Source organism: Nannospalax galili, unplaced genomic scaffold, assembly GCF_000622305.1.
Source record: "Nannospalax galili isolate Female #2095 unplaced genomic scaffold, S.galili_v1.0 scaffold584, whole genome shotgun sequence".
In the NCBI taxonomy this organism is placed as follows: domain Eukaryota; kingdom Metazoa; phylum Chordata; class Mammalia; order Rodentia; family Spalacidae; genus Nannospalax; species Nannospalax galili.
Genome location: NW_008351805.1, coordinates 327,117 through 345,416, shown reverse-complemented (window position 1 = coordinate 345,416; position 18,300 = coordinate 327,117). Strand labels below are relative to the sequence as shown.

The following is an 18,300-nucleotide window of genomic DNA, read 5'->3' as shown; positions in this document are numbered from 1 at the left end:
GTTGTTAGCCTCCATGTGGGTGCTGGGAATCAAACCCAGGTCCTCTGCAAGAGCATCCAGTGCTCTTAACCACTGAACCATCTCTCTAGCCTCCACTTTCCTTACTCTTGTCTTGACAAGGACTCACTACATAGCCTAGACAGGCCTTAAATTCACCGTGTAGTCCTGACTGGCCTGGAACTCCTGATCCTCCTGCCATAGCCTTCTGAGTGCTGGGATCAAGTTGTGTGCCATGATGCTGGCTAGATGCAATTGTTTGATGTGTATTTGTTTATATTGTTACACAGTTTTAGTATGTTTGTTATCCTAATACTTTCTCCCTATGTTCTGGGGTTAACCAGGTACACATTTTGTAAATTAATAGTAGTTTTCTTTCTTCCTTTCTTCCTTTTTTGGGGGAGATCTTTTTGAGACAGGGTCTTTCTGGACCCCCAGCTGGCCTGGAACTCTCTATGTAGACCAGGCTGGCCTCGAATTCACACAGATCTGCCTGCCTCTGCCTCCCAAGTTCTGGGATTAAAGGCGTGCACCACAACGCCCAGCTATTTTTATATTTATGTGTATGGTTGTATTGCCTGCATGTATGTGAGTGCACCTGTGTCATGCAATGCTGTGGAGGTCAGAAGAGGGCTTCGAATTCCCCTGGAACTGGAGTTAAGGACAGTTTGTAGCTGTCATGTGGGTGCTGGGAATTGAACCTGGGTCCTCTGCAAGAGCAGTCAGTGCTCTTAACCGCTGAGCCATCTCTCCAGGCCCCAGGCCCAGCTTTTTTTTTAACCTCAGTTATGGAGATTTGATTCCAGGTTCTCATGCTTGTGTGATGAATGCTCTTACCTGCTGAGCCAGCTCCGTGTGGTTTGTGGTTTTTAAATTACTATATTGTAAAGCAGCTCTTTTTTTTTTTCTTTAGCAGTTGGATTTCCATGACATGTAAAAAAATTCCACCATTTTAAACTTTTAAAATTTTTAATATTTTCTCCATTATTACTTTTTTTTTTTCTTTAGCAGTTGGATTTCCATGACATGTAAAAAAATTCCACCATTTTAAACTTTTAAAATCTTTAATATTTTCTGATCGCACCATTATTACACCCTTTTGTATGATCAGAAATCTTGTTGAGAATCTTATAGGACTGGAACCAGCCAGAAAATGCCCTTGGCTGTAAAACTTTTGCAGATAATTTCACACAGTTCAGAAGTTCATTAGCCAGATTAATGGTATTAACAATAATGATGAAGACATCATCGTGTGTGATCTTGAGCAAATCACATTTTCCGTATCTGTTTTGTTTCTCTGCAAGAAGATGATAAGCTATTCTCTGTGCAAGTATAAAATAGGACAGCCATTGCAGCTCCAGGTTAAGCCAGCTCTTCTAATGTCCCCCTCCTTCCTCATCACGTCTACCCTTTCCCCACCTCACACACAATGTGTGAGGAACAGGCAGAGGGCATGACTTCAGTTTTTCCAGGTGGCCCAACTAGCTAAAGCCACACAAAAGAAGTCTGAAGAATCAGGAGAGTGACAAAAGCATCCTGTTGTATATTGTCAGATGGCAAACCTCCAGGCTTGTTTCAGAGAGCCTCTGAGATTTGCTCAGTATTTTGAAAGTATTAAAGTTCTTCCTTCCCAATCATTTATCTTTGTTCACTCTTAATTTCTGTAAATCCCGAGTCTCTAATTTCTATCATTCTGTAGTGTAAGCATTAAAATAAAATCATACTGACATGGGAAACTGGGGTGGGGTGAGAGTAGGCTTATAAAGGACAAACCAGCCAGTCTTCTAAGAACTAATAAAGAGGATCCAGAACTACTGTGGGAGGGGAGGGACTAAGACACTGAAAGTGCTTCACGAGCAGCATGGAAGGAGAACACTCACAGTGCTTCTCCTCAGCAAAGCAGAAGCATTTTTGTCCTTGTCAGTCCAGGACACTACAACAAAGTACCTTAGACAGGGAGCCTTGCTGTTCGGGACCCTGAGGTCCACCATTGGGGTGTGTCCTAGTTAACTTATCTGTCAGTTTGACCCAGCCTAGAATCACCTGAGAAGAGAGTCTCAATGGAGGAATAGCCTCTGAGCACAGTGGCCCCTGAGTACATGGGAGACTGTCTTAACTGTTACTTGATGTAGGAGGACCCAGGCCACTATGGGCAGCACCGCCTGTCGGCAGGTGGTCCTCGACTGTGAAAGAAAGCTAGATAAGGGCCTTGGACATGGCTCAGAGGCTAAGAGCACTGACTGCTCTTGCAGAGGACCCAGCTTCAGTTCCCAGCACACACATGTCTGTAACTCCAGTTCTAGGGGATCCAACACCCTCTTCTGGGCTTCGTGGGCATTGTATGCATGGGTGCAGACCAAACACACACATAAAATGAAAATAAATTTTTTAAAAAATGAGAAAAAAAGCTGGATAAGCATAAGCCTGGGATCAAGCCTGAAAACAGCATTCCACCATGGTTTCTGCTTCAAGTTCCTGCTTGAGTTCCTGCCGGGGATGGACCGTGACCTGAAGTGTAAACCAAATAAATCCTTTCCTCCTTTAACTTGTTTTTGGTCAGAGTGTTTTATCACAGCAACAGAACGGAAACTACAATAAGGAACAGTCATGGTCAAGTTCTGGTGAGGGCTCTCTTCCAGGCTGCAGGCTCCTACTTAATCCCATATTTTCACATGGCACAAAGAGCTCCCTGGCCTGTGACTGAAAGAGCACTAATCGCAATTATGAGGGCCTTACCCTCAAGACTGAATTTCCTCCAAGGTCCCTCCATCACAGTAGGGCTTAGATAGCAACATCTCCACAGCCCACTACAGTGATCAAAATGTAAGCTATTTATGGGGTAGCTAGTCCAAATACCCAAGTAAAATTCAAAAAGGCCAGAGTACTTTAACCATGAGTGTTTTCACGTTATTCCCAGGAAACTCAGAGGAATGATCACAGGGCAGGGTGGTAATCTGCCCACGAGCTTTTGATTAGCCTTTGACAAGTCATTTCCTTCTCCTGGCTAATAATCTTTATCATAAACATCATATCCTCATAAAAATCTTCCTGGGCCGAAAGGCAGCTCCCTGACATGGGTTTCTGAAGCTGTCAGTACTTAAAGCGCTCATCAGATTAAATTATTTCTCTGATGTCTCTAGCCCCTCCATTTGATAGTGAGCTCCCTGCCTTAGCCCACTTTGGATCCCCTGGGCCTTACACAATGCCTGACACAGAGGTGATGAAGGTAGGAAGCGAGAGGCTAGAGATGAAATTCACAAACTAATGTTCAAAAGCCTGGTGGTAAACCAACACCTGCAGGTCTACATGCTCATGAGTTAAGGGCACTTATTCCTCTTGAATTCTATGAAGCCTTAGGTGGACTCAGGTCAAAACATGTAGGTATCACCTATTATATTTACTCTGTAGGGACAAAATGTATGTGGGGGGAATACATGAGAATTGGGTCTTGTCCCTGCCCCTCAAATAAATGCTTCTGGCTAGGGAATAAAATGGATCCACAAACCAGACAAGAGACCAGAACAACTTTCATGAAAACAGTACTTCACACGTATGATGGGAAAATCCAAGCAGCCCAGTGAGTGCTGGGGTAAACTTTGTGGTTATGAGCCTAACTCACACTCTCTGAGAACACACTACACTGAGAAGTAAACTGTCTCCCCTGCAGATAGCCAGTCAACTTATACGAGACCAATGGAAAGACCTAGGTCCCTCTCTTATCCCACTGCCATTGGAAAGAACGCCTTGCAGTCAGAGGTAGGGCTCATGAGAACACAGGCTCTTGCCAGGGTTACCAGATAGGGAACACACATGCCTACATATATCACACTATACACAGAGTGTAAAAAATAACCAGAGGGGTTCAATTAGCAACACACATGAATAGCCAAAGAATGCAGGGGAGCCACTGGTAAACAGCTCTTCTCACTAATAAACTCATGAACAAGAAGAGATGGCTAATTCAGTAAGAACCATCTTGGATACAAAATTTCCAGCCCATATCAATAATGAAAAACAAAAGATTAATCTTGATAAACATTACAAGCACTTAAATTATTATTGCCTGGAGTAGAGAAAAATGAAAACTTACTTTGGTATTTAAGAATAGAAGGAAAACAGAGAAAAGCTGAAATAACAAAGGGGCAGAGGAAGTAAGTAGCTTTTGTAAAACTGAAATTTATAGACCTCACACAAGACTTCCTTCATGTGAGCCAGAGGATGAGGCTGATGTTTTAAATAGAATGAACAAAAGAAGCTCAGATGTGCTGTCAGCTGGGCAGGGAGACAAGGGCAGAGCTGCCAGGACCACACTGCCATTGTTCCAGAATGCTGGAAGGTGTATTCATGCTAAATGCGTTATAATTGAGAATCGATAGGAGGCAGAGTTGGCTTAAATAAACTCCAAGGACTTACCCAAGCAACGCTGTTAATGTCATGTCGCATTTTATTAAACGGTGTCTCGAATAAAAAGCCTCATATTTGAGCCTTTGGAAAATGTTTTAAAGAAGTAGTTCTGAAATAGGCACTTTGAAGCTGCTTTTGCTAAAACACACTGCCTCCTCACTGGGTCCTGCAAGGTAATGAAAATGAGGTCAAAGCCTGGCACCTCTGCCTTCATTCTGTGCCTGTATTTTGGCTGAAGGTGTAGAGATAAATTCTTGTCCTTAACCTATTCTCTAGGTCACCTTGGATTCTAGGAAGAGCAAAACCTTGCTGGACAGATAACTCTCAGACTTAGATGAGGACAATTATCCAGGACGGTGGGGCTGTACTCTCAGCCATTCACAGATTAACAATTTAACAATTTATCCCAACACCTAGCAACATAGACCTGAGCTGGGACAATGATGCATCAATGATGGGCAGGACCACACCTGGACCAGGGTTGCTAAATTATACCTACCTCTTATCCTCTATTTAAACCCAAACCTCATGTCCCTATCCTAAAGATGGATCTCTCTTCATCTGTTCCCTTCCCAATGTAGTATGAATGAGTTATCAGAAAGTAATGTGTATCTTCAAACCGAACCATCTGTAAGGCTAATCAACTGACGGCAACTTCAATGATTGTGAAGAGTTTGGAATGTTGCAGGTCCAGAGCCTAATTATAATTTATCTTGGGCTATCTTTAGTCCCCTAAATGAACATTCCTTGCCCACTTCTGTGTTTGACCTAACATCCTGTGACTAAAAGGTTAACAAACATCTTTTGGAACGTATTAACTTAACAAAACTCTAGCTTCCACCAACCAGAAGGCTGACTGCCATCAGACAGCATCTGAGGCCTATAGCTGAGCTGTCCCCATTTTGCTGTAACTGCTTAATTAATGTTTCTACCAATGTATTGGAAAAAGTTCCTTGATTTACGACTTTCTTTGCTCTGTTACTATAAAAACGTCATGAGATTGCTTCCATGTTGGAATGTGGAACTTGGAGCAACCTGCATATCCTAAGCCACGATCACTCATATTTCATTCCAGAATGAACTGTCTCTTATCCCCTCTGAGATCCCCTTTGAGAGTTGTGCTTCTGTGTGGACAGTGGCAACACTGAACAAGTCTCTTTGCTTTCCATTATTATTTAAATGTCTCTTTAATTTGCATATTGGAGGTGTGTAGCTGAGCCTAACTTTACAGGGCTGCTGGAGTCAAGGCTTTTAGCCTAAACACTCAGAAAACATTCCTTGCAATAATAGCTGTGATCATAATGTTTACTCTTCAGGATAAATCATCTTACATGAGTGAAAAGAAATATTTTGCCCCAAGTTTACAGGATGGCTGTGAAACTGCTGTCAGTTTCTAATGTGGGCAGATTACTAAGATACCATGAGAGTCTATGAGCATAAGTTTCAAAATCATAGGAAAAAGCAAAGAAAGCATGAGAGCTTACTGACAGGGTTAGGGTGCTGGGGTCCTCTCAGAGGAAGATGTGGTTAGATATAGTGTGAGCACAAGAAGGTAGAGAATAGCTCATCATGACCTGTGTTGTGAACCATTTTGAATCCGACACTCATCAACTTCATCCGCGAGCACATATACTGCCACGCGGAGGAAGAGATGATCTCAACTACTATGCTTATAAGCACCCTGTAAGTACTGAAATTCCTGTCCTAAAAGTAAGAAGATTGAGGCTGAGACACATTAAATATTTTCCCTAAAGTTACCGTTCTAAAACCTGATAAACACAGGCTACACTGTACCTGCAGGTGTACTTGGTTACTCTGCTAGCTAGCGTCAGTTGTCAAATTGACACGCCTGGGAAGAGGGAACTTCAACTAGGAAATTTCCCCTATAGAAGCGGCCAGCTGGCATGTCTGTGAGGCATTTACTTGATTATTGAGTGATGTGGGAGGGCCCAGCCCAATGGGGGAGTTACCACCCCTGGGCAGGTGGTCCTAGGTTATATGAGAAAGCAGGCTGAGCACAGGTCAGAGAAGCAAGCCAGTAAGCATCCTTCATCTATGGTCTCTGCTTCAGCTCCTGCCTGGCTTCCCTCAGTGCTGAACTGTGATGTCTAAGTCAAATAAATCTTTCCTACCTTGAGGCGGTTTTGGTCACCGTTTTATCACAGCCGTAGAGTTACTATACCCAAGTCTATAAATGTCTATAAATGGTCATTGACAAAAAAATAAGGCATTCCACACAGAGAGAAGACCGAGGCAAGTGCGTTCGTAGATGGATATGATGAGAGCAGCAAGGAAAGCTGGAGTGTGCCTGCGGGAAGCCTTCATGCCTGCTCAGGAAACACTGGTCCACAGCCACCTGGGCACCACCGAACTGTGGAACCAGTGTTCTCTTATTTTTTCTAGTTTTCACTGAGAATGAGTGAGACTGAATAAGAGAGTAAGGTTAACAGGAGGAGAAGAAGCAGCCAAAAGAGAGGAAACTCCCAAAGAAGGAAAGGAAGATCTAGGGCTACACCCAATGGGATCTGTGTCTCCTGAAGAAAAAATATCACTTTCTAAGTGAGGGAGGCATCTAAATAGCACACTGTCACTGACTATTCGGCAAATACTGCTCTAATGTTGATGAGTGGATGTTTCAGAAGTGATCCATTAGGCTCTTTCCAATGGCAAAGGGAGTGTCCATGCTAGAGGAAGCACACTCATCCCTGTTGGCAACTTCCTGGTCCCTTGAGGGGTGCGCTGATGTTGTGTTGACGGGGATAGGTCACCTCTGCAGGTATCATAGCAGCCAAGCTTCACTTTTTGAAAAGCAAAGTCCAAGACTAAATGGTGGACTCATGAAGAACAGAGCTGGGCAGACTCTATCCACCCTTCCTATGGCTTGTGGGATGAGCAGGGTAGCTCCAGACTGGGGGGTTTCAGTCCTAAAGGCTTGAAGAAGCATCTGCACCCACAATCCTTATCCCCTGAGGTATTCTTCCCTGGGAGCTTCACAGGAATGGTGGCAGGAGTGGATTCAAGGACTCAGGAGCCTGAGTACTCTGTCATCTCTCAGAATCTCTTTGTACCCTGGAGAGAGCAGATGTGTTTACCCCTGCTACAGAATCTGCTCCAGGGGCTGAAAATTAACTCCTGATTCTATGAGAACTCATGTAATTTTGTTTTATTTTCGTAAAAAAATTGCACACACACACACATTTGAGCTACTTTATCTTTAGTTTATGTCGCAAGATTAGTGAGTCCTTAAAATTTAAATAGATTTTAAACTTCTGGCAACACACAGTTACATATATCTTTCCATTCAGAAGAAACATGAATATATGTTCATATTCATTGGACACAATTCTATGTATTTTCTCTTTGCTTTGTTTTAAGCTCAATCAATGGGACAGAGATCTTCCCAGAATCAGAAGAAAAACTGGAGCAGTGATTTATGTCTACTCTTTCACCTTGGCAGTCAGCAGCTGGGGGAGAACTGGATCCCAGTCATCCTTCAATAACTAATGATATTCTCTCTCCAACCAGCACTGAGAGAAGCTCTGCTGAATTCCTTTTCTTTCAACCAAAGATGTGTCCCTTTAAGAAAATACTGACTCTCTGTCTGTGGTGCCCCATGATCCAGCTGCTTGAGAAGTGTTGAGAGTCTTAAATGAATCCAATGGAATGATGAGCTGTTTGTACTGTCCTGGCTCACTTCACTCACAGCTGTGTGGGTCCAAATGGAGCTAGGACCATCCTTTTTGCCATGACACAGAAACATAAATAATAGCAGAGCCTTCTGTGATATAAAAATGCATTCCCTTGTAAGCTGCTCAGTCACTGGTGCAAAGGAAACAAATGCTCCATGGTCAGGGGTTGAGAAGTGAAGAAAACACGCTATATAAAAAAATTAAGTCCATTTCAGTAAGTCAGTCATTCTCCAAATAACAACACTTGTATGCAATTTATTTTAAGAGGAGTAAGCCAAGTTATTTTCATTTATGAGAACTGGAATCTTACACATCCAGCTGTTGAGTAACACTTGTCACAGATGTCAAAATGTCTTTCAACATTTAGACAGCTACCTAGCTATTATTCCTGGGGGACACATGGTTAGCTGAGGGAGTCACATCTGACAAATGAAAAAAACAAAAAAACACCTCAATGATTTCTGTGTGTAAACAGGCCCCATTCCCAGTCATCCAACCCAGACATCAGACATCTCTCTGCCATTCTAAATTGCGATACAGCCAGACTTATCAAAGACAAGAACGGATTCATGCTTTTTTTTCATAATACATATTGAGCATGTAGGCTTTCTGAATAATCTTCCAATTCTTTAGTATACCTCTGGCCCCAAATACTGTTTATATTAATCCTAGAAATGAAGACCTCATAATCATAAACTAGGGAAGGGCCTCCTGTTCAATCAGTCTACCTCACCAGTTCCTGCTTCCTGGAAAGTTGCAGTCGGTCATCCTTGTTGAAGCAAGCTATCCAGGGCGATAGCTGTTTGGTCCAGGGAGAGCATCAGCACCCCTAAGATTGGCTGTCAGGAGGGTTTTGACCAGGAAGGATGACGGTTCCTACAGAACTATGAACAAGTTCCTACAGAACTATCCTCCTCCTCTTCTTCTTTTGCAGTGGGTTCATACACAGATCTGTTCCTCACTGAAGCCCTATCTCCATGAGGTCTGGCCAGACTATCTTATCCTAAGAGGCCTCTGCCTTGGAGCCAACTCTATAGGCCTCCCTACCTAAGAGGCACACATCAAACTCATCTCTCTAGCAACATTGTTCTCAATAATGACTATTTAGAAATTGGCTGGCAGAATTACTTGGTTATAGTAGTATGGGTATTTAGTACCTAGGGATGTTAAACACCCTACAATAGACAGGAAAGAACAAAGCAATAATGACTCATTCTGTCAAAATGCTAATAAGCACCCTTCCTCCCTTGAGAAAACTAGGTTCTCCCCAACATTCAGGGCAGACAAGAGTGGAGAAGGAAAGAAACTGAAGAAGATACATAAAAATGCTGCAGTTAATGAGCAGCTTGCTATCACGATCAGAAACAAGAGTCATTTCCAACATTTGTGCTGAAAATCCTTTCTAGAGCAATAAAAACCCTTTGAACAAATGGTACCAACACAATCGGACGTTTACACACAAATGAATAAATGAATCTAGACACACACCTTATAACCTTCATAAACATTAACTCAAATGCAAAACACAGAACAGTAAGAAACATACAGGAGGTAGGGGAAAACCTCGATAATATTAAGTAGGACAATAACTTTTTAGATATACTAAATGCAAAATCCATAAGATAATTAATAAGCAGAACTTTATTAAAATTAAAACATCTGCTGTCTGAAGTCAACATAGAGAGAACAAGAAGGTAACAGACGGTGGGGAAGTGTCTGCAAAAGACACATACGGTAAAACTTAAAATACGAAGAGAACCCCTACAGCTCAAGAAGAAAACACACAACCTGATTGTGAAACCTGGCCAGAAAAACTTTGACACCTCCTCCCAAAAGACACATACTTGGCAAATATAGATGTGGAGGATGTTCCATATCCCATGTCTTCCAGGAAATCCAAAATAAAACCATGATGAGATGTCACTGTGTTATGTATTAGAACCCTGACAACACCAAATGCTGGTGGGGATGTGGCACACAGGAACTCTCATCCATTGGTGATGGGGATAGAAAATGGCATGACCATTTTACAAGACAGTCTGGCAGTTTCTTGTAAAACAAAATGTATTCTTACAATACAATCCAGCAGTCATAATCCTTGGCATTTACTCAAAGGACATGAAAATACATATCTATCCAGAAACCTGCACATGGATGTTTAGAGTACCTTTATTCACAATGGACCAAGTTTGAAAGCAACCAAAATGCCCTTCACTAGGTAAATGCATAAACAACAAACTCTGGTATCCAGATGATGGAATACTATTCAGTAGGAAAAAGAAATGAATAACCAAATTATGAAAAGATGGGGGGGGCTTTAATGTGTATTACTAAATGAAAGAAGTCATTTTAAAAAGGCTATGTACTATAATTCCAACTAAACGAAAAGAAAAACTGAAAATAAAAAGACCAATGGTTTGTTCCTAGGCATTTGAGGGGTGGAGAGAAGGAAAGGAGACATGTATAAAGTAGGACTCAGAGGACTTTTAGGGCAGCAAAAATACTATTGGCAATGTTATCTTGGTGAATACATGTCATCATACACAGTCCAAACCCAAAGGCTGTACAAGGTCAAGTGTGAACACTAATGTAAACCATTGTCATGGGGTAATTATGATGCCAATGTGGCAAGTTCATCATTGTAACAGATGTGCCATTCTGGTGGGGGATGATGCCTGGGACAGCTACACACGCAGGAATGGAAGGAATACAGAAAATCTTTGTATTTTCTTCTCAATTTTGCTTCTACCTAAAAGTACTAAAAAAGAAAATTTCCTAAGGAAAAAAAAAACAAAACAAAACAAACAGAGCAAGGGAGGAAAAGAACAAGCAGTACATCCCCAGCCCCCAGAAGTGAGTCAGTGAAGGCTGAGTTAAGGCTGTCTGAGGCTCAGTTCCAGCCCCCAGCTGCCTCTTTCCATCCTCTTCAAGCCAATATATTAATGGTACATAAAATTATTCTAATTCCCTCTACCATGCAAAACAACCTCAACTCAGTTAGCTTTAAATTACATCCTTTAAAAAGTCTGTCTTTATTTCCCTATCTTTTCATTTGTCCTAATGATAGTTTCAGAGCAACTAATATTGGTAATATTAATAGATAATATCAACAGAGAAGCCTTCTGTGTTGCTAAAGGGCTTAATTACTGATTCCGTGCTATAAAAGATCTGTTGGAAAATTTGCTGTAGAGACTCATTCTCCAGGGGGTAACTCCTCAGAGGTTAGGCTTATGAATTAATACCCTCTTATGAAACACTTTTCTGAGCCAAGTTGGGGCTTAGAAGTAGAGAGGTGAAAATACTCCTGTCACCTCTTTCAGACTCTTTGCAGAGTTCTGAGCAGTATCAAAAAGACATCCTGCACAAACAGGCCTCACCACCGAAGGTCAGGACAGAGAGAACACAAGGAAAGAGACAGCTCAGCAGCCCTGAATTAAAGGGCAAATATTTTAGAGACACTGCATTTGATTATGTCAGAGACAGAATCACAGCCTCTTCTATAGCAGGCAGATGCTGCAGCAAGGTAAAAAGTTCAGCAAGACACCCCCACAGAACGTCTCCCGGGGATGGACATGTTCTAAAGGAACTCTGTTTTAAATGAAGTGAGACCTTGTTATGACAGGAGCACACGATCACTACAAATGTGACTTTCTAACACATGAGGGTCCTTGTGAACTGAAGCAGCACTGTCCAGTACAATGTTCTCCAGTAATGGGCCTGGTGTATACCTCCACTAAGACTTGTGGACCACTTGTGGCTACTGGGCACTTGAAATGTGGCTAGGACAAATAAAGAACTGAATCATAATTCTAACTACTTTAAAGAAAGAAGTTACATAAGGCTAGTGTCTGCTATGCAGACAAAGCTTAGATCTTGTTGGGAAAATGACCCAAGAGGTGTTAGCATGAGAAAATCTTACATCTATTTTAAGAAACTGGAAAAGATTTCTCTATGCCTAACCTATCACAAACACAGAGACACACACACAATGGAAGATGCCACTAGACAGAATAATTCTCCAATTTAAGTATCCACTAGAGATGTTCTTCATCTAGATTAATTAATTAACTTAGAAACTCTCAACAGGAAGTAACAAGTCACCAGGTAATCCTGATGCTACTGAAATAAATCCAGAATCCAGGACCACCCAGTTTCCCACACTAACCCTTCACCCTTCTTAGGACTTCCACTGTTCCTCCACTCCCTGCTATTCCCTTTTCGGCCACCACAAGGATCAGGGGTGATTCTCTGGGAAGACAGTTATGACTTAGCATCTGTGGAAACCCTGAGGAGCCACAGCGAACCACAATGCTCATTTCCATGTGCTAAGTTTCTAAGGCATGCGTATTTTATAGGTAAGGAAATGGGGAAAAAAAAGGATTTAAATAAATTAAAATACAGCACCAAAGAAATGCAGAGCAAGATGAAAGCACCGCGTTCCTCCAGCCACACTGGCTTTGTCTGCCAGGAAACCTTGGGCAGCACTGAGAGGTCTGATAGTCATAATTGCTTGGGGAGAGCTACTGACACAGTTAGGGGGCAAAGGTGAAGGGCAAGGGCATGCTATACATCCTACAGTTCATAGCAACACCCAATACAAGCACTGCCTCATTGAAAATGTCCATACTGCCTGGTACACTGGTCTCCCTCACATCACCTTCTTCGGCCCCTCATCAATGGTTAAAGAATGGTTCTTTCCATAATTTGCTCCTTGTACAATATTTACACAGAAACAAGTCAGTGGAGTGCTATTTCTAACATCCTATATACACATCTTAGCTACTTTTTCAAATAGAGGCTACATGGGAGCTGCAGGTACAAGGAGGGGAGCTACACACTAAGCAAAACTCCTAACAAGAAAAATGTAGCAGGAACTAGCTTCGCTGACAAGCGACATCCAGGCCCTGCGCCCAGGTCTGTGTGGTTTCTCGCCTGGACTCTCCACGGCTGGCATGCCTCTCAACTGCTTCTCCATGATTTGCTCATCTCCAGAGCAGCAATGATACACAGTTATAGGAATCTCCAGTGATGTGAAGTCCTTAATTGTCTATTTTTTTCAGTAGAGTGTACTCATCACGGAGGCACAGAAGTACAGCGGCCTCGTGCCCTCTGCGTAGTAAGGCCTTAGAACCAAGCTGCCAAACACAACCCTCCCGCCAGGTTAAACCTGAGTACTTTTAAAATAATCTCCAGTGTCTCTTTAGCCATCCATAGGTCTGCTTACATTAGTATTGCCAAAGTTTCTTCTTTAAGGAATATTTTAGAACAGAGTGGTGTCCTTTCCTTTCCTCCCTTTTTCCTGTACCTCCACTAGGACTGAGAAGGGCTCAACAATGCATTTCTCCTGCTGGTCTTGACAACTTGTGAAGCAAATGAAAACTCTAAGCCAACTTTGGTCGCCATGTTCCCCGTGCCCACATACACTGTACCTGCAGCTGCAAACAGATGAAGAATGGTTGAGAACATGGCTTCCAGAGGTACCAGATGGAAAAATGTGGAGCCAGGTGCTTTAAAATGCAATGGCACACCGAACCAGGGACTTCAACTCTGACAAGCTATTTCCTTCATTGACAGAGCAATCAGTGAAGGAAAGGTAGGCAAAGTTGATTCATGGAGGAGGGGTGGTGGTGAGAAGAGACATTTGAGCCAGCTAAGTTACCAATATGATATGGCTTCAAAAGAATGCATCCATCCCCCATTCCTCCTCTGGAAGCTCAAAAAAGCCTGCTCATATAAATCACACCCCATACAAATGCACTCAGCAGTCCAGTGCTGAGGTATTTCCACACACAGAACTCATCTATCACCTTGGTTATCATTTCATTGTTCTTGTTGATTTGCGCTGTGTCTGTGATTTGAATCCCGAAATGCTTTGGAAGCCTCTCATAGTCAGAGCATCCCAATGCACTCACTCGAAGAGGCTGATGATTCAAGAGCCTCTAAGACTCATTAAAACCAGCAGAACAACAGCAGGGAATGCCTTTGCCTTACCCTGGAGGAGAGGGTGTAGAAGCCTTCGAACGCTCTTACATCCTCATGACCCATCAGCTCAGCTCTGCCGCTTTTCACCGCACACTCACTTCTGCATGCTGGACCACAGCCAATCGATCACCAACTGGCAAAGACAAGGGTGAACAAATGCATTAGGCCAAACTGCCTACAACTTCATGTCTCAAGCCATTGTTCAAATGTCTCTGTTAAAATGGACCACATATTTAACACACAGGCTCCAACTTCTAGAATGGTTCTAGATCAATATAAGCTCAGCTCTGGTACCTGTGTACATACTAGACAGGTGGAAAGTCAAACGAGACAGGTTTGATGTACTCAGTAATCAAGGTACCCAGGCTGATGAAAGTCTGACATCTTTAAAATAAAACCTCTAATGTTTTCTCTCCATTCCAACCAGCTAGGAATAGAAAATAGCATGAAGGAACTTGTACAGGCATTGTGTGTGTACACCTGTGTATGGATAGTATGTGCTCAACCCCCGCTCCAAAGACGTGGCACACATCAGGTCTAGAAACCTGAGGTTAGAGAGGTCACAGGGCATAGGGGAGAGCCCAATACCAGTTTTCTACTGAACGGTTATAGTATTAAACTGACTCTTAATGATTTATTATCATGCCTATAGATTAATGCATCTCTCAACTCTCACCAAAGAAGCTTCCCTATACACCATATGGTGATTAATACAGAAACTTACAACAGGCCAATGTGAAGAGAATAGGAGACTGCAGAGTGCTTATCCCTGAACAGGACACTTATACCAAACTTCTGCCTCCCAAGGCTCAGGGATCACTGCAGAAGAGGGGGCACACAGGTTGGAGGTGGATGAGCACAAGGAAGCAGAGTTTTCCAGGCAGCGGGCAGTTACTCATATGAACTCACAGCAATGGTGACAGCATGCACAAGTCCCATGCAAGCTCAAAATTTAAGAACAGACATGGAAAAGTGGATAAGAAACCCCAACCCCGCTTGAGGAACTGGGAGGAAACAAGTCAGTCTTTATCAAGGATGTGACTCTTGGTAGGTTAAGCAGGCCTCAGTGGGTGGACCCACACTGAAGGACATCTGGGGACACAAATTAGACTCTGTAGGCTTTATTCCATACATAATAGAGCACATTAAATTGGGAGGAGGCAACAAAGGGCAGTGCATAGAGGGGAAGGGATCTAAATACCATCAAAATATATTGTATGAAAAGCACAAAAATTCAATAATTTTTTTTAAAGAGAAGTACATAACATTTTTATACTTCCACTCACCTTCTATTGGCTGGCTAAAAGTCAGTCATACAATCACATTTTAATTTCATGGGCTGAGCAGCCAGTGATCTATTGTATAAGGCTAACCCCAGCCTAACTTAAGAGGAAAGTATTATGAAGTTCTGGGTAAAACAGTATCACAACAACTTTGACCTTTGACCTAGTTGCTTAACAACTCTGGACCTCAACTTCCTTGTCAATAAAACACCATACAAGACCCAGATGAAAGGAAGAAGTAAAACAGGCTTCTCAGACTCTCTTGGGAACATGCATCATGTAAGCTTCTTGGTAAACTGTGGACTGAGCTTGAAGGTCGTAAGTGAAGTCTGACATGCTACATTTCTAACAAGCTCAGAGGACACCGGTGGTAGTGTCCTCCAACTTCCTTTTAATTAGAAGAAAGATATGAGATTAGAGAATAAATGTATAAAGTTTGTACACAAAGCAATGTTCAGGTATAAAGAAATCTTATGCAGGCTCCAACTTTGACTGATTTTAAATGGGTTCCGAACTAGCCAGTATTTTAAGGACCTATTTAGTCTGGGTACAAATACAATTTCACGGAGTCACGAGGTTTTGGAAAACAACAGAATTTAGATGGACGCTGCTCCCTTTCCTTATTTCAGGCGAGGAAACAGATTCAGGGAAGTGACAGATGTCTCCTTTCCTGTCAAATTTCATGATAACTTAGTAATAGAAATTTGACTGTCGGAATGCAGAAATTTGACTTTGATCTATCAGATGATTTTGTTCAGTAAACTCCTAACAAAGAAAAGATATTTATTCTTCTACTAAGCAAGAACAAAGAAAGATTACTCTGCCTTATAACCAAAAAGATACCTGAAGGTGGCATGGGCCAGGGAAGTACCAAGAGCAAGAAAGGCGTCACTGCACACAATTCAAGAGATTTCTCTAGGCAATATTCTTTACAATGCAGTGATTCTCCATGAGAGTTACTGTTCTTGTGTCCAAAATGGGAATGAAAAACAAAATAACGTCCGTGCACCTTATGGCAAAACCAAGAATTTTCATTTCCAATACATACACACTCAGAGTCACTCCTTTTGAGGACAATTAGAAAGAGAGAACCTGAAATTGCAAATAGTTAAGAGAAATAAAACAATTAGCCAAAAAAAGAGCCGTGACTTCTGTGGTACACCTTGGGGACAAAAAGATGGCTGATGAGGTTTTTAAATTTTTACCACGTAAATTATTTTGCATCTCTAAGATCATGATGACTCCTAGGAGCTTATAATACAAATTATAGTAGATACACCTTATAATAGCTATAGCATCTCACAAATAAAAGGAGGAGTGAAAATTTCATGTCATTTCTGTCATGGATGAGGGAGGGGCCCATGAGGTCCCCTCCCTAAGGATTTATAAGCAGTTAATAATTGCTAGGGGTGAGGGCTCACAAAGGCCCCATCCTTCCCTGAAGATCTATAGGCAATCAATGGTTGCTGGGAGAGGAAGGGAGACTTTCTTCAGTAGTGTAGCCACTGGTAAGTTTCCTATGCTTCTTTAAGTAACACTACTTAAACTCACTGGTATACATACATTAAAAAGACATGACAGCAGAAGTTAATGACTACTTAGAAAGAAGAAGGGGACTGGAGAGATGGCTCAGCAGTTAAGAGCACTGGCTGCTCTTGCAGAGGACCTGGGTTCAGTTCCCAGCACCCATACAGTGGCTAACAACTGTCCGTAACTCTAGTTCCAAGGGATCTGATGCTCTCTTCTGACCTCCATGAGCACTGCATGACATAGGTACACTTACCTATATGCAAACAAAACACTCATACACATAAAATAAAAATTAAAATTTATAAAAAGAAAGAGGAAGGAGCTCAGAGGGATGGCAGGGGAACAAGAGAGGATAGTGGGTGGCAAATGTGATCAAACCCCAATATATACAAGTAAGAAAATGTCACCATGAAATTACCTATAATTAATATAGGCTATAACTTAAACAGTTTTCATGTCACAAATCAGAAAGACACTGAATATATGGAAATCAAATTGGACAATGGGAGATGGGAGTCTTTTAGTATGTAGCAACATGGTCTTGAAAGTAGTTTTGGAAAAATTAGGAGGGTGCTTTACTGAGAAAGGAATGATAAATGAAAATCAATACTTACTTATCCATTATTAAGATGGGCAAACTGCCATTCTTACTATCATCATTTGGTAAGCAGTTTTCATAAAGGTAAACTATTCCTAAACTTCCAAAGGCTTATTTTTATATTCTACTCAAAAGGATGTTCTCCTCTGATATTAGTTCATCAACCAAAACAATCTTCCTTTGGAGCTGGGAAGATGGGTCAGGCATTAAATGCCTGGCTTGCAAACACAAGGGCCTGAGTTCAATCCCCAGAATCCATATACCACATCTGAGCATGGTAGTAGACACTTGTAATCTCAGTACTGGGGAGGCAGAAATAGGCGTATCCTGGGCCCAGCTGGCCAGCTAGCCTAGAACAATCCTAGAACTACAAGCCACTGAGAAATTCTGTTTAGAAAAACAAGATAGATGGCTCCTGAGGAATGACATCTAAGACTGCTTTCTGGTCTTTGTGCAAGCGAACGGAATAAATATTTCCCTTTGTCAATTTTCTAGAACCTATTCTAGACAGTTTTGTGTCATGGATCCATTTGGTATTCTGTTAAAGTCTTAATGACCTTCTTCTCGGAATGATGTGTCAAAGAGAGCCAGGAGGACGATTCAGTCAGCAAGTGCTTGCCACACATGCATGAGGACCTGTGCTCAAATCCCAAGCACCCACATTAAATAAATCCAGGCATGCTGGCAAATGTCTCTAATCCCACCACTGGGAGGGCAGAGGAGGGAGGATTCCTGGAGCCTGCTGCCCAGTCAGTATACCCAAATCATCAATCTCCAGGTTCAGTGAGGCTGTCTCAGAAAATGAAGGAGACAGTGA

At 42.1% G+C, this 18,300-nt stretch overlaps 1 protein-coding gene across 2 annotated transcripts in view; it reads right to left on the bottom strand.

The window, feature by feature from the left end:
• Tmem108 (transmembrane protein 108) overlaps positions 1-18,300 on the bottom strand; it is a 365,991-nt gene that overhangs the window by 343,090 nt on the left and 4,601 nt on the right. For both annotated transcript variants that reach the window (XM_029553905.1, XM_008848780.3), the window contains exon 2: positions 14,082-14,205. The gene's annotated coding sequence lies outside the window, so the exon portion shown is untranslated. The remainder of the gene's footprint in view (positions 1-14,081; positions 14,206-18,300) is intronic.